General features: G+C 40.0%; 1 protein-coding gene across 2 annotated transcripts in view; it reads left to right on the forward strand.

The window, feature by feature from the left end:
• The first annotated feature begins 813 nt into the window (after window positions 1-813).
• Window positions 814-16211, forward strand: part of LOC115158117 (AT-rich interactive domain-containing protein 3A) — a 63395-nt gene continuing 47997 nt past the window's right edge. The window contains exons 1-5 of one of the 2 annotated variants that reach the window (XM_029706672.1): window positions 814-959; window positions 5705-5773; window positions 14043-14192; window positions 14388-14507; window positions 14661-14775. The gene's annotated coding sequence lies outside the window, so the exon portion shown is untranslated. Of the gene's footprint in view, window positions 960-5704; window positions 5774-5811; window positions 5917-14042; window positions 14193-14387; window positions 14508-14660; window positions 14776-16211 lie in introns of both variants that reach the window. The other variant, XM_029706674.1, reaches the window with a different exon arrangement.

Raw genomic sequence — 16211 nt, forward strand, 5'->3', positions numbered from 1 at the left:
GATGGTATTGTGTGATATGTTATGTCTGTGTTCTACCTCCAAAGTTTAATATTTGATCCAATAATGGAAAAAATGTACACCAAAAAATTTACAATATAACCCTGTGACAATATTGATGTCTTAGAATGCTCATGGTGGGTCATTCTCTACAATGTATGGAACTTATTTTTTACGAGTTTTAGGCCTGACCCTACAGTGACAGGGTGGCAATGGCATCTAGCGCCCTACATAATTTCTGTGATGTGGATATGGCCCGGCCACATTAGCCACCACAGGTGAGTACCAGGGTCATGTATTAAGGGCACATAATAGCAAATCATAAGGTGAATGCACCAATTTGTAAGTCGCTCTGGATAAGAGCGTCTGCTAAATGACGTAAATGAAAATGTTTCGAAACGTTGTGCAACGGAATAAAATGATCTTAATGAATATGTATTTCATCACTCCACTATTGAAATCAGTTGTATACTGCAGTGCCACTTATTCTTTTGTGAACACAATTCCTGTTGAATGTTGTGTGCATGCAATATGTCATGCAGAATGTTTTATATTTTTTAAAAGAATGCGTCTACAAAAAAACGAAGAAATGTGGAGTTACTTGTTATATTGTTTTATTCTACACCTAAGAATATATTATAACCTCGGTACTTTTTCTGTTATTATGTAGCAATATTTGTCAACCTTGTTTAACCCTAACGCTCATACTCCTGGCCAATAGGCTTCATTTGTGTACCAAAATAGAGGTAGAATTGACAGTGTTGCAACCAATCAGATAGGAAATGGATTTCTGTGACCCCCGTCATAATAATCTTTTAGCCAATCAACATCGACCAGTGGGCTGATGTTTTAATTTCCAATTACAAACACTTGAAATGGAGAGTTTAAATCAACGAGTTACTGAAATGATTTATTTGGGACAGCTTCACTGATAAATAGGAATATTGTCATTGATTCAAAAGGTGAGCATATTACTTTTTAGTCCAGCATGCCTCTCGGCTACATTAGCTAATTTAATCAGTAATACTGCGTAGTCTGTTTTATCTCACACACGTTAGCATCACTTTGGGACGAGAGGACTGTGTAGGTGCATGTTCAATTGTATCAATTTGTATAGCTATGTCATGTCATGTATTCTAATGTATCATATTAATTATTTATTTTCATAAGTTTTATTGTATAACCATATTAACCATATTACATTGAGCTCCATAGTTGTATGGCTTGTGTAACAATTTTGCTGACTTGTTTGAACACTGGTATTATGATTTTTAAATGTAATCTAGTTCTAATTTTATTAATGAATACCTTCATTTTATTAATAATTAATGAAAGTGTTTCTTGAGTGATAGCTGTATAGCGTTTCCTCGTAGGACATGTTATTTTCTTACTTTCTCTTTTAGATTTTTACGTTTTAGTCATTTAGCAGACCCTCCAGAGTGACTTACAGTAGTAATGAGTGAATACATTTTGGTACTTTTTTTCCATACTGGTTTCCCATGGGAATTGAACCCACAACCCTGGCGTTGCAAGCGCCATATTCTACCAATTGAGCCACACTGGACCATCTCTCTCAGGGTTTTACCCCAAATTGTGTGAAATGTTGACACTACTCTCAAAATATGTGGTCATACTTATTGTCATGAAATATAGTAATGTCCATTTTATTTATTTTATGGTGCACTATTAATATTTTATTTTAGCCCAGGTCAGTTGATATGCTCAATGTGGGGAGACCAGTTAGGGCTTGAGTAGGCCTATTTGTCTTCCTCCCACGACATTCATCAAGGCCCCATCTGGGTTCTCAACTGAATTGTGTTCAATACAGTCATTTCAGTGGCTGACTCACCATTTTGATCTGATTGTTGTGAAGAGAGATTTAGAGAATTTAATTATTGAATATTGTAATGTATTATTAAATTATTTGCGCATTATGGTAATGAGCATGTTATAAAGATTTACTGGGGATAAAGTGTATAGCTAGTTGAACAAAGATGAATACACAGACCATGGCTTGGCACTAGGGATGGGCTATGCAATTTCTTACATTGAATTTGCAAGTGTGTTCACCAATGAATTAATTTAGGTGAAAACAATGCTGTTTATAAACAAATGATAGGTTGTGGAAGGATTTGTTAGGCAAAAGTTAATATAGAAATATCATAATCACGTAAGCTAATTGGGATAATGAGGATTGCAGGATCAACATGGGGGAGGCCTGAGCAAATGAATGTCCTCTCCTCCGTGACAGGATGGCATAGGACCATTGCCTTCATGCTTTGTCATTCATGTGATTGTGTGTTTTGTTCATATTTCTCCTCTCTCATATTAGATAACCTTACTCTCAAAGTTTTCCAACTGTAGCTATACTAAACCCATTTGTAATGTACAAAGGTGTGTCATGGAAATTCTACACAGGGTCACTCGAAGTCAATCTTAAATTAATAATTGTTTATTAACAGTTAACTGGAGAGCTTCCAACAAACTGGATGCAACATAGTGCACATCTGTCAGGAGCTCTCTCGGGTCAGTCCCGTCAGATCTCTTATATACTGGTTACAGACAGTTACATAGGCATAGTTCATAGGGTTGGTTCCGGCATGTCTCTGGCATTTGCCATCCGTTTTGTCACCAAAGCCCCATATACAACCCACCACTGCGACCTGTATGCTCTCGTTGGCTGGCCTTCACTTCATAATCGTCGCCAAACACATTGGCTCCAGGTCATCTACAAGACCCTGCTAGGTAAAGTCCCCCCTTATCTCCGCTCACTGGTCACCATAGCAGCACCCACCTGTAGCACGCGCTCCAGCAGGTATATCTCTCTGGTCACCCCTAAAGCCAACTCCTCCTTTGGTCGTCTCTCCTTCCAGTTCTCAGCTGCCAATGACTGGAACGAACTACAAAAATCTCTAAAACTGGAAACACTTATCTCCCTCACTAGCTTTAAGCACCAGCTGTCAGAGCAGCTCACAGATCTCTGCACCTGTACATAGCCCATCTTTAATTTAGCCCAAACTACTACCTTTTCCCCTACTGTATTTATTTATTTTATTTATTTTGCTCCTTTGCACCATATTATTTATATTTTAACTTTTAACTTTCTTCAAACTACAAATCTACCATTCCAGTGTTTTTCTTGCCATACTTTATTTACTTTGCCACCATGGCATTTTTTTGCCTTTACCTCCATTATCTCACATCATTTGCTCACATTGTATATAGTCTTATTTTTTTCTACTGCATCATTGATTGTATGTTGTTTTACTCCATGTGTAACTCTGTGTTTTTGTATGTTGTCGAACTGCTTTGCTTTATCTTGGCCAGGTCGCAATTGTAAATGAGAACTTGTTCTCAACTTGCCTACCTGGTTAAATAAAGGTGAAATAAATAAATAAATAAATAAATAAAAATAGTCTCCTATCTTAACCTCTCTGGGATATGTGGGACGCATCCCACCTCAACAACAGCCAGTGAAATTGCAGGGCGCCAAATTCAAAACAACAGAAATCTCATAATTAAAATTCCTCAAACATACAAGTATTATACACCATTTTAAAGCTTAACACTTCTTGTTAATCCAGCCACAGTGTCTGATTTCAAAAAGTCTTTACGGTGAAAGCATACCATATGATTATGTTAGGTCAGCGACCTAGTCACAAAAAACATACAGCCATTTTCCAGCCAAAGAGAGGATTCACAAAAAGCAGAAATAGAGATAAAATGAATCACTAACCTTTGATGATCTTCATCAGATGGCACTCATAGGACTTCATGTTACACAATACATGTATGTTTTGTTCGATAAAGTTCATATTTATATAAAAAAAATCTCAGTTTACATTGGCGCGTTATGTTCAGTAATGTTTTGCCTCCAAATCATACAGTGATTTTGCAGGGAGCCACATCAATTTACAGAAATACTCATCATAAACGTTGATATAAGATACAAGTGTTTTACATAGAATTAAATATATACTTCTCCTTAATGCAACCGCTGTATCAGATTTCAAAAAAGCTTTACAGCAAAAGCACACTATGCGATAATCTGAGTACAGCGCTCAGACACCAAAACAAGCCATACAGATACCCGCCATGTTGGAGTCAACAAAAGGTAGAAATAGCATTATAAATATTCACTCACCTTTAATGATCTTCATCGGAATGCACTCCCAGGTATCCCAGTTCCACAATAAATGTTTGTTTTGTTTTGAGTAAGTCCATATTTATGTCCAAATACCTCCTTTTTGTTCGCGCGTTCACTTCACTATTCCAAATGCTGTAGGCGCATGCACTAAGTCGAGACAAAAAGTTTTAAAAAGTTGCATTACAGTTTGTAGAAACATGTCAAACGATGTATAGAATCAATCTTTAGAATGTTTTTATCATAAATCTTCAATAATATTCCAACCGGACAATTCCTTTGTCTTTAGAAATGTAAAGGAACTCAGCTCGCTCTTACGGCTGTGCGCGTGACTGAGCTCATGGCATTTTTCCAGACACCTGATTCCAATAGCTCTGATTCTCACCCCATTCACAGTAGAAGCATGAAACAAGGTTGTGGAAGCCTAGGAAGTGCAATATGACCCCACAGACACTGTATATTGGATAGGCAATCACTTGAAAAACTACAAACCTCAGATTTCCCACTTCCTGGTTGGATTTTTCTCAGGTTTTTGCCTGCCATATGAGTTCTGTTATACTCACAGACATCATTCAAACAGTTTTAGAAACTTCAGAGTGTTTTCTATCCAAATATACTAATAATATGCATATCCTAGCTTCTGTGCCTGAGTAGCAGGCAGTTTACTCTGGGCACCTTATTCATCCAAGCTACTCAATACTGCCCGCAGATCCCAAAGAAGTTAACTTATGGAACATATTCTGGGTGTTCTGCCAGGTGGTCCTGAGGAGGAGGTCATGTCGCCGCCCCCTCATATCTTTACCAAGCACAGGCAGGAACCAAGGATTATTTATGGCACTAAGACAAGATGAACATTTTCAAGGCTGTCTCTTCACCAGTTAAAATGTTCCATCACAGGTGTATTAAAAGAGCCTATTTATTTTCTGCTGCCTGTAGGGAAGTAGGACTTTATAGGACAGCATGCTCCCATCTGCACCTGAATTATCCATATACTTTGGCATTAAGTGGAAATAAGATATCAGTTGAAATAACAAATATCCCTATTTTTCTGCCTGTTTGACATTTCCAAGTGGAGGTGCTAACAATCCTGTTGTGTAGTTCATTATCTCTGGTCAGAATTTTTTTGGGGGTCAGAACACAGGTAAGTAACTCTGCTCTCCCTCATGTTTTGTTCCTATAGTGCTGCACAATGGGTTGGTAGCACCTTGTAGCGCAACATGGGGATTGGGACTCTGCTATTGCTCCTACTCTGGAAGAACATCACTTACTGCAGAAGGAAAAAGTTGAGAATTGAACAAAACAGGTTTTGTGGTGTAGCAGTAGTTGGCCCTACATCACATTAACAGACAACTTGGATATAAAGAACCAACAGTTCGCTTTATACAAATTCTATAATGTATTCTATTTCTGATTCTAACGTTTCTACTGAACATATCCCCTTTTATCATGAATGAAATTGATATCCATGCTGTAGCCTAATGAATGAATGAACCCTTTATGGCCATTAGGCTATACTAGCCACTATGTGTATGATGATGATGTCTTCCCTTTCCCTTACTCCAGATCCCCTGTTCCTGTTCCTCATCCTCATCTCAGTGCGTCGCTCTCATCCTCCCTACAAACCGAGCCAATGTGAGTGCTCATCATTCAGTCTTCTCTTGTGTTGACAGTGCTGCTCCAGTGTAAGCTGCCTACCACCTCTGCCGTAACACACAGGTTAAACGCTCCCTCCCCCCTCTGAAATTTCCAGCCAATCACATAAGCTGATTAACTAGGTAAGAGTGATGCTGGGTGCCACGCACACTTTCCCCAACCTGTTAGGCTCTTCGTCTTCATCTTGCTTATTAAGGACCTTTGTCATGGAGTGGTTCAATCACACAGTCATAATATTTGATGTATTTCAGGTTAATCTTAGTGTTTGCATTTGAGTCCATGGTTCATGTCAGTGAGAGTGTTTAGACTCTGGTTTCAAGCCAATCCTTGTCCTCCTAGGCAAACTGGTTGTCTCCCACATTACAATGCTCTGACTGACATTTCTGGGACTAGCCAATCCCTCTGTGTTGAAAGGAAAGGGATTATTACACACATCCAAATATAGCACAGGAACTGGGCAATAGTTCACCATGTTGACATGTTTTGCATGTCTCAGGACAATCTCTCAGCTAACAAATATACAGTGCATTCGGGAAGTACTCAGACCGCTTCACTTTTCCCACATTTTGTTATGTTACAGCCTTATTCTAAAATTGATCAAATATTTTTTTTCTCCCGCATCAATCTAATACACAATACCATATAATGACAAAGCAAAAACTGTTTTTTTGAAATGTTGACAAATGTATAAACAAACAAAAAAACTGAAATGGCTTATTTACCTAAGTATTCAGACCTTTTGCTTTGAGACTCGAAATTGAGCTCAGGTGCATCCTGTTTCCATTGATCATCCTTGAGATGTTTCTACAACTTGATTGGAGTCCACCTGTGATACATTCAATTAATTGGACATGATTTGGGAAGGCACACACCTGTCTATATAAGGTCCCACAGTTGACAGTGCATGTCAGAGCATAAACCAAGCCATGGGGCTGAAGGAATTGTCCGTTGAGCTCAGAGACAGGATTGTGTCGAGGCACAGATCTGTGGTAGGGTACCAAAAAATGTCTGCAGCATTGAAGGTCCCCAAGAACACAGTGGCCTTCATTCGTTTTTAAATGTAAGATGTTTGGAACCACAAAGACTCTTCCTAGAGCTGGCCGCCCGACCAAACTGAGAAAAAAAATTGGGGGAGGGCCTTGGTCAGGGAGGTGACCAAGAAGCCGATGGTCACTCTGACAGAGTTCCTCTGTGGAGATGAGAGAACCTTCCAGAAGGACAACCATCGCTGCAGCACTACACCAATCAGGCCTTTATGGTAGAGTGGCCAAACAGAAGCCACTCCTCAGTAAAAGGCACATAACAGCCCGCTTGGAGTTTGCCAAAAAGCACCTAAATGACTCTCAGACCATGAGAAACAAGATTCTCTGGTCTGATGAAACCAACATTGAACTCTTTGGCCAGGATGCCAAGCATCAAGTCTGGAGGAAACCTGGCACCATCCCTACGGTGAAGCAAGGTGATGGCAACATCATGCTGTGGGGATGTTTTTCAGTCCCCAACAGTATGTATTCTATTCACATAATATCGTCTTTCAGCCACTCTGGTGGCTTCACATCCCTTTTTGGGCAAGCTTGTGGCTCTGTGAGCATTCACTCTCCTTCCCCCTCTTTTTGTGCGTTGTCTGTGGCCTCCTCAGCCTGTGTGGCTGGTAGATCTGGTAGAGCTCTGACGTGTGTTTTGTTCTTCCGTACCTCAGCCGAGCCTGGGTCAACCACATAGGAGTGTGGGGCATCCGCTTTCCTCAGCACTATTGCTGGTGTCTTTGAGTTTGTAATCAGTTCGTCAGTCAACTGTAAGTGCTGTTATTGGGAAGTGGAAACATCAGATTGACCGTTTTTAATGAAGCCAGCAATGCTGATAACCCCCCCAACTTTTTGTTGTTGTAAACAAAAACTTCACATTGTCAGAGAGATGCTTACACACATACAGTTTATGTAGCTAGGTCTACTGTAGAACTCACACTATATAATCAGATTGCTTCAGCTGGATTAAAGTATTAATGTGGCCATGCCCCCGAGTAGGGTACAGCCTTTACTCCCATGTAATTAGCCAAACTTTGGCGGCATTCTAAGCAACTTACTGACCCTTTTTTGCCGTTTCAATAAACTTTTTCTGCAGCCTCACGTGCCGTTATTAATATACTTGGCTGTCACAAAGTTATTCTACACACTAATTTGTTACCCGACCTGCTAACACTGACAGTTGTTGGCTGGCTAACTAGAGAAGTTTTTCAATCGAATTCGCTTGTTTTAGATATGTCGTATAACTACTTCCAGTCTTTGCTGCCCTCGAACGGTCTAGGTATTTAAAAAAGTTGATTCTTGTCGGCTTGCCTATATGTCCTTTCAACTTGCTGGAGAGCAGCTGGGGAGACAAAACTACCAAATGGCCCAAAGTAGCCTATGGCGATAACTACACCTACTACCTACACCTAGCCAATTTATTGAAAGCTAGCCAATGTAAGTTTTACTAACCTAGCCAGCTACTGTAAATGTAAATTTGGCTGCTCAGGAGGGGCTAATGCTTCATTAGCCATCTTTGTCAGTGAATAACATTTTTGAATCTTGATATGTCTCATTTCAAGTCACTAGCTGTGGGCTTAAAGAAACATTCAAACATATACTTTCCATAGAAACCCACATAAAAGCATGTAGATCCAAATATGTTTGTGTGTCAAGTATGCTAGAATGGAGGTTTAACAACTAGCTGCGGGCTTAAAAAACATTCAAACATTTACTTTGCATAGAAACCCACATAAAAGCATGTAGATACACACACACACACACACACACACACACACACACACACACACACACACACACACACACACACACACTTGTGTCATGTATACTAGAATGCATATTAGCCAACACAGCATATCCAACACACATAGCATACATTGCAATACAATCTTCTCTAAAAACAGCTGGGCAATATGTATCCAATGTGCCCTGTAATAAGATAACCAGAGCTTGATTTCTAAACTCATTCGTCAGTATTACAGGTTTGCCTAGACAAATACAGCCATAGATTCTTCAACTAAACTGGTATTGGTGATACTCTCTTCGTTATCAATTCTGTAAAACAAATCTTATAAATGTTAGTGTCCAGTTGCAGGTGGTTCTACAAACACCAGAGAAAACTCAAAGATAGTAAATCATTTTGTACCGCTCAAGCTGCCGCACATCTAGAATTTTCCAGCATCTTTGCCAGAACTAGTCATTTCTCTGCGACATAGCTGTGTCCATGTGTAGAAGTAGATGACAGTGCATCACACAGTGCTACCAAAACAAAGATCTACACACATCTCACTCGATAGAAAACACGGATTTACTATCTTTGAGTTCTTTCTGGTGATTGTAGAAAAGTGTCAAAGTAGGCTATTACCACTTTAAGAATAATGAATACTTTGGGCCTTGCCAATGGCTTGATATTGAAATTATTATTACATTCTAAAATATGTGAGAATAATGTGGACTTGCCTGACAAAATAAATTGGATGCATGCATGGCGGTTTTTCTAGGCTTTGTGGCTGACGCAGGCACACATAAAAGCCATACATAGTGGTAGGATTCATCTCACCATGGCGGTTTTTATAATGAGAAAGCGACCAAAAACCAGGTTTCTTTTTTAATGGAGGGATTTGTATGGAAAGCCAAGTTGAACAAAGTAGCGCAATACCCTTCAGTTGAAGCGCCGGGAAACAAACTAAATTGGCCACATCTCTCACAAAAACGGGGGGGGGGAATGAAATCATAGATAATTCAGTGGTGACCCGTCATTCAGGGCAGTTTGGGCAGAGGCCCACCTGTTTAGCCTGTTTTGCATGTTATTTTGGCATTAATACGTGTCACATATGTGACCGACCGGCTATATTGGGTCTTATGTAGCAACATTTTTAATTGTGTTTTTTGCATTGGATAAAAGTAGAGACTCCAAGCTACAAATGTGTATATCATACACTACAGTTGAGGAACAATGGGAAAGTAATTATTTGAAAGTTGATACATTTGTAACCTCACTTTTGAGAAAATGGCCCTTGAATGTTTTGGTACCTACTTGAGAGCTCTTCTTTGTCCACACCCATTCTGTATCCTTCACACCCTCTTAAGCTTTAGCCCCAGCCATCTCTTCAAGGATTCACATGTGAGGCCATGTACTAAACAACCAAGATTTCAAGACTAAAGGCTGGCTTATACAACGGGTGTGTTCGTAAATTTGATCTGGAGCGCCAGAGTGTGCTCTGGCCGTTTGTAAATTCAGAGTGTTTCGCTCTCGGAGTGTTCAGAGCGCACACTGGACGCTCTGGCTGAGAACTAGGGTCGATCCAAGCATTCTGACCTAACAGCACCCAAGCTAACTGGCTAGCTTGCTAGCTACTTCCAGACATACAGTTGAAGTCGGAAGTTTACATACATTAGCCAAATACATTTAAACTCAGTTTTTCACAATTCCAAACATTTAATCCTAGTCACAACTCCCTGTCTTGGGTCAGTTAGGGTCACCACTTTATTTTAAGAATGTGAAATTTCAGAATAATAGTAGAGAGAATGATTGATTTATTTCAGCTTTTATTTCATTCATCACATTCCCAGTGGGTCAGAAGTTTACATACACTCAATTAGTATTTTGTAGCATTGCCTTTAAATTGTTTAACTTGGGTCAAATGTTTCAGGTAGCCTTCCACAAGCTTCCCACAATAAGTTAGGGGGATTTTGGCCCATTCCTCCTGACAGAGCTGGTGTAACTGAGTCAGGTTTGTAGGCCTCCTTGCTCACACACGCTTTTTCAGTTCTGCCCACATATTTTCTATAGGATTGAGGTCAGGGCTTTGTGATGGCCACTCCAATACCTTGATTTTGTTGTCCTTAACCCATTTTGCCACAACTTTGGAAGTATGCTTGGGGTCATTGTCCATTTGGAAGACCCATTTGCGACCAAGCTTTAACTTCCTGACAGATGTTTTGAGATGTTGCTTCAATATATCCACATAATTATCCTTCCTCATGATGCCATCTATTTTGTGAAGTGCACCAGTCCCTCCTGTAGCAAAGCACCCCCACAACATGATGCTGCCACCCCCGTGCTTCACGGTTGGGATGGTGTTCTTCGGCTTGCAAGCCTCCCCCTTTTTCCTCCAAACATAAGAATGGTCATTATGGCCAAACAGTTCTATTTTTGTTTCATCAGACCAGAGGACATTTCTCCAAAATGTACGATCTTTGTCCCCATGTGTAGTTTCAAACCGTAGTCTGGCTTTTTTATGGCAGTTTTGGAGCAGTGGCTTCTTCCTTGCTGAGTGGTCTTTCAGGTTATGTCGTTATAGGACTCGTTTAACTGTGGATGTAGATACTTTTGTACCTGTTTCCTCCAGTATCTTCACAAGGTCCTTTGCTGTTGTTCTGGGATTGATTTTCACTTTTTGCACCAAAGTACGTTCATCTCTAGGAGACAGAACGTGTCTCCTTCCTGAATGCTATGACTGCTGCGTGGTCCCATGGTGTTTATACTTGCGTAGTATTGTTTGTACAGATGAATGTGGTACCTTCAGGCATTTGGAAATTGCTTCCAAGGATGAGCCAGACGTGTAGAGGCCTACAATTATTTTTCTGAGATCTTGGCTGATTTCTTTTGATTTTCCCATGATGTCAAGCAAAGAGGCACTGAGTTTGAAGGTAGGCCTTGAAATATATCCACAGGTACATAAACATTACACAACAAGTTGGAAATCGCAAATTCAACAATGAGTGGTTTGGAAGGAATCAGTGGCTAACTGCAAGCATTGCAAAGCAGTCACTAGCCTGCTATTCAGTTGTGTGGTCAGATTTAGATGTGTGGTCCCAAGTCTTTATTTAAAGGCCTCTTTTCCAAGCTTAAATGGATAAACATTCAACATTGGCCATGCTGTCAATCCAACATGACTTCTGCCGTGCTCAAAACAACTGGAAACTCAGGACTGGGAAATCTAACTTCAGTGAATTCAAAACAACTGGGAACTCAGAAAAAAACAAGCGCCGACTGGGAAAATACGTTTTGAATGGTCGTCCAATTCGGAATTGCAAGTCGGGAACTCTGGCCTCTTTCTAGAGCTCCGACCTGAAGATCACTGATATCATCATGATTCAACCTTGTGTTTTTCCGAGTTCCCAGTTGTCTTGAAAGCACCATAAATCCATAGAATGCCAGACTTTGATGACAAAGTTTAATGACCACCTTCCTGTTCAAGTGGGCACAGCACAACAAGGTGAGTCCAAAGATGTATTGTATGCTGCTGCATGAATTATGTAATATGCCTGGGAGATATGTATACTGTAGCTAAGAAAGTAAATGCTAAGTGTATGTTGTGTAGTAAGCTGTTAGTAGCCCATGTGCCTCACCCTAATAATTTGGTCCCTTTCTCCCTCTTAATTTTGCCTACTGTTCTGACTTGGTGGCGCACATGTAGCCTATAGCATGTTTTATAGAAATGTAATCATTGAATATTGTAGGAGCTTTCATTGTCTGCTTATATCCCCCTTTATTTATCCTACAGTTCTGACTTGATGTATAGGGAGAATACTGTAAGAACGGCCCATGTTCTGAATTCCGTCGTTGTACATTTCAAAGGTGCTGAACAAATAGTTATATTGGCTACGTGTATATCCTAGCTCGCTCATTAATGTCTTAATCGAAATTACGTATTGCCTCTTATCCGCTCGTCTTCCCCTTTTGCCATAGTTTGTACATCAATAGAAACCACATTTGTTTAAACAAGTCAGCCATTTCAGCTATGTTTTTTTTTTTTTTAAAGGCAGTAAATGAGGCAGAATTAACTGTTTCGCTGCCAGACAAGGCTCCGCTGATAGCCACGTGTAGCAGTGGTAAGGTTTTGGGACTGCTTTTGGGACTCTGCTGTTGGGACAGCTTTATGTAGGCCCGAACAGTTTGTGGGCACTGTTTGTCACCGTTATAGTGCAATAAATGTATTGTTTAGTGTTGTGTTGTGGCTTTGCTGGCATGCATCAACAAAAAAAAAATGTTTAGTTTGCCCCACCAAGATTTACATGCTAAAATCACCACTGGTTATAATGTCGAAATATGTTACTAAATATCAGCGGTGTAAAGCACTTCAGTAAAATCACTTTAAAGTACTACTTAAATCGGTTTTTGGGGTATCTGTACTTTACTATTTATATCAACTTTTACTTTTATTTCACTACATTCCTAAAGAAAATGATGTCCTTTTTACTCCATACATTTTCCCTGACACCCAAAAGTACTCGTTACATTTTGAATGCTTAGCAGGACAGAAAATGGTCCAATTTGCACACTTATCAAGAGAACATCCCTGGTCATCCCTACTGCCTCTGATCTGGCAGACTCACTTAACACAAATGCTTTGTTTTTAAATGATGTCTGAGTGTTGGAGTGTGACCCTGGATCCTTGTACATTTTTATTAAGACCTTTTTTGGAAGTACATACTGGTATTAACGGGAGTAAATGAAGATAGTTGCTCAGCGAAACTCCATATTTTTTGAGTAATTAACATACGTTGACATTATAACGTTTGCAGAGTTGTCTAATGGAAGTTTGAATCGTAGCTTCCTGGGCATCAGAGACGAGACACGTCATACTCATCAACATCGTTAACGCACAGATACTGTGTGGGGCAGATGTTACATTGACATTGAAGCCATTTCAAGTGGCTGACCCTAGTAAGTAAGCAAGTTGCTAAACTGGTTTGCAGTTTATTGCTTGAGTCCTTTACCCCTCTGCTCATGCAAGATATCTGGCAGCCTTTTTTTAAAGCCAGTCGTTATATTCTCTGACGAGACCTCTTCTACATACACCTACGTACTTTTACGATGTAGCCAGCCAACAATTTTTTTGTTTCTCATCATGACAGATCATCAGAAACTTCATTTGCATGAGCAATGTGTGTTTGTGCACCTTCTCTCAACTACAATGTTGTCATCTGGTCTAAAAGTGGCAACAGTGAAAAACGACCAATCAGAGCTCAAGAATCTGAATGGATCGTGGCTTTGAAATGTAAACTCACTGACCCCCTTTTTATAGTGGTGTGTCATTTTGTAACCTATTCTGTGCTTAGTATAGTTATAGCAAGATGGTATACTACTTTATTCTATAGTAAGGCCATTTAGAAGTAGCTAGCTACACAGGAACAAATCAATATGTTGTGAAGAGGTCACCTCCAAATGCATCTGTCCTCAGAATTAATGCTCTCTATTTTTCCCAACTTGATAGAGGAGCGCAAATGCACCTCTCTGCCCAACTCCCCAGCCAAATGTGTGTCTCCGACCAAGAAGAAACAGTTCTTCATCAAACAGGCCATACGCAACTCTGACCTCACACCCAGAGCCAAAGGCAAGAAGTACCAAAGGCGGCAGGAGAACAGTAAGTTCTCACTCTGCTGCAGATGTTGGGTTGCTACAGATAGAAGATGCTTGTTCAGCACATATTATCAATACCCACTAGCTTGATTGCAGCATGTCTGAACACATCCATTAGTCATAGCCATTAGCCACACAGCATTTTATCAACATAATTTAACGATGCTGCCTATTCTTTTCCTCTGTCCAAAAATAAAAGGTTGCTACCTTGCCAATCTTCTTGAAAGAAATGAGTGCTCCAAAGATGAGGCAGAGGTATGCAGCGACTGCCCTCCCTTCAATCTTCACTGTGGTCTGCACCAATGGCAACTACGTGGAGGTAGGCTTCTACTGGTCCCACATCTTTCAAAAGCCTTGCTTGTTGCAAGTGAATGTTTTACCACTACTACCCCTAACTACATTTTTTTTTCCCGAAATGCCCCTAACTTGAAAGGGTAAGATGTAGCTCATTGTCCCGTTGTCTCTCTCCCAGCAATGGAATGACTTCATGAACAGCTCTGGAGAGGAGCAGGAGAAACTGCAAGCCCTTTTGGAAGAAGAGGCCAAGCGGAACAACTGCAACAAGCTCCTCAAGGACCAGAGAGAGGGTGAGAGCCCAGGGTCAATGCCTGCCACACCACAACATACACTCCCCTACCAAGCTTGTAGTGTTAACCTCTCTAGGGTAGGGGGCAGTATTTTCACATCCGGATAAAAAACGTACCCGATTTAATCTGGTTATTACTACTGCCCAGAAACTAGAATATGCATATAATTGATTTGCATATAATTTGATTTGGATAGAAAACACCCTAAAGTTTCTAAAACTGTTTGAATGGTGTCTGTGAGTATAACAGAACTCATATGGCAGGCAAAAACCTGAGAAGATTCTGTACAGGAAGTGCCCTCTGAACATTTCTTGGCCTTCTACACTCTCTTTATTGAAAACAAAGGATCTCTGCTGTAACGTGACACTTCCTACGGCTCCCATAGGCTCTTAGAAGGCGCCAGAACGTTGAATGATGACTTTGCAGCCCATGGCTGAAAAACAGTAGCGCATTTGGATAGTGGTCGATCTGAGAACAATGAGACGGGCACGCGCGTGCACATGAAGAGGCCATTTTCAACTTTGAGTCTTTGAACGAAAACAGGGTTTTTACGAGAAAAATCGCATAAAAATTGATTTTAAACAGCGTTTGACATTCTTCGAAGTACGGTAATGGAATATTTAGATTTTTTTTTGTCACGATACGCGTCTGCGCGTCACCCTTCGGATAGTGTCTTGAACGCAAGAACAAAACAGAGGATATTTGAACATAACTATGGATTATTTTGAACCAAAACAACATTTGTGGATGAAGTAGAAGTCCTGGGAGTGCATTCTGACGAAGAACAGCAAAGGTAATCCAATTTTTCTTATAGTAAATCTGAGTTTGGTGAGTGCCAAACTTGGTGGGTGTCAAAATAGCTAGCCCGTGATGGCCAGCTATCTACTCAGAATATTGCAAAATATGCTTTTGCCGAAAAGCTATTTTAAAATCGGACACCGCGATTGCATAAAGGAGTTCTGTATCTATAATTCTTAAAATAATTGTTATGTTTTTTGTGAACGTTTATCGTGAGTAATTTAGTAAATTCACCGGAAGTTTGCGGTGGGTATGCTAGTTCTGAACGTCACATGCTAATGTAAAAAGCTGTTTTTTTTATATAAATATGAACTTGATTGAACAAAACATGCATGTATTGTATAACATAATGTCCTAGGAGTGTCATCTGATGAAGATCATCAAAGGTTAGTGCTGCATTTAGCTGTGGTTTTGGTTTTTGTGACATTATATGCTAGCTTGAAAAATGGGTGTCTGATTATTTCTGGCTGGGTACTCTGCTGACATAATCTAATGTTTTGCTTTCGTTGTAAAGCCTTTTTGAAATCGGACAGTGTGGTTAGATTAACGAGAGTCTTGTCTTTAAAATGGTGTAAAATAGTCATGTGTTTGAGAAATTGAAGTAATAGCATTTCTAAGGTATTTGAATATCGCACCAC

Source organism: Salmo trutta, chromosome 22, assembly GCF_901001165.1.
Source record: "Salmo trutta chromosome 22, fSalTru1.1, whole genome shotgun sequence".
In the NCBI taxonomy this organism is placed as follows: domain Eukaryota; kingdom Metazoa; phylum Chordata; class Actinopteri; order Salmoniformes; family Salmonidae; genus Salmo; species Salmo trutta.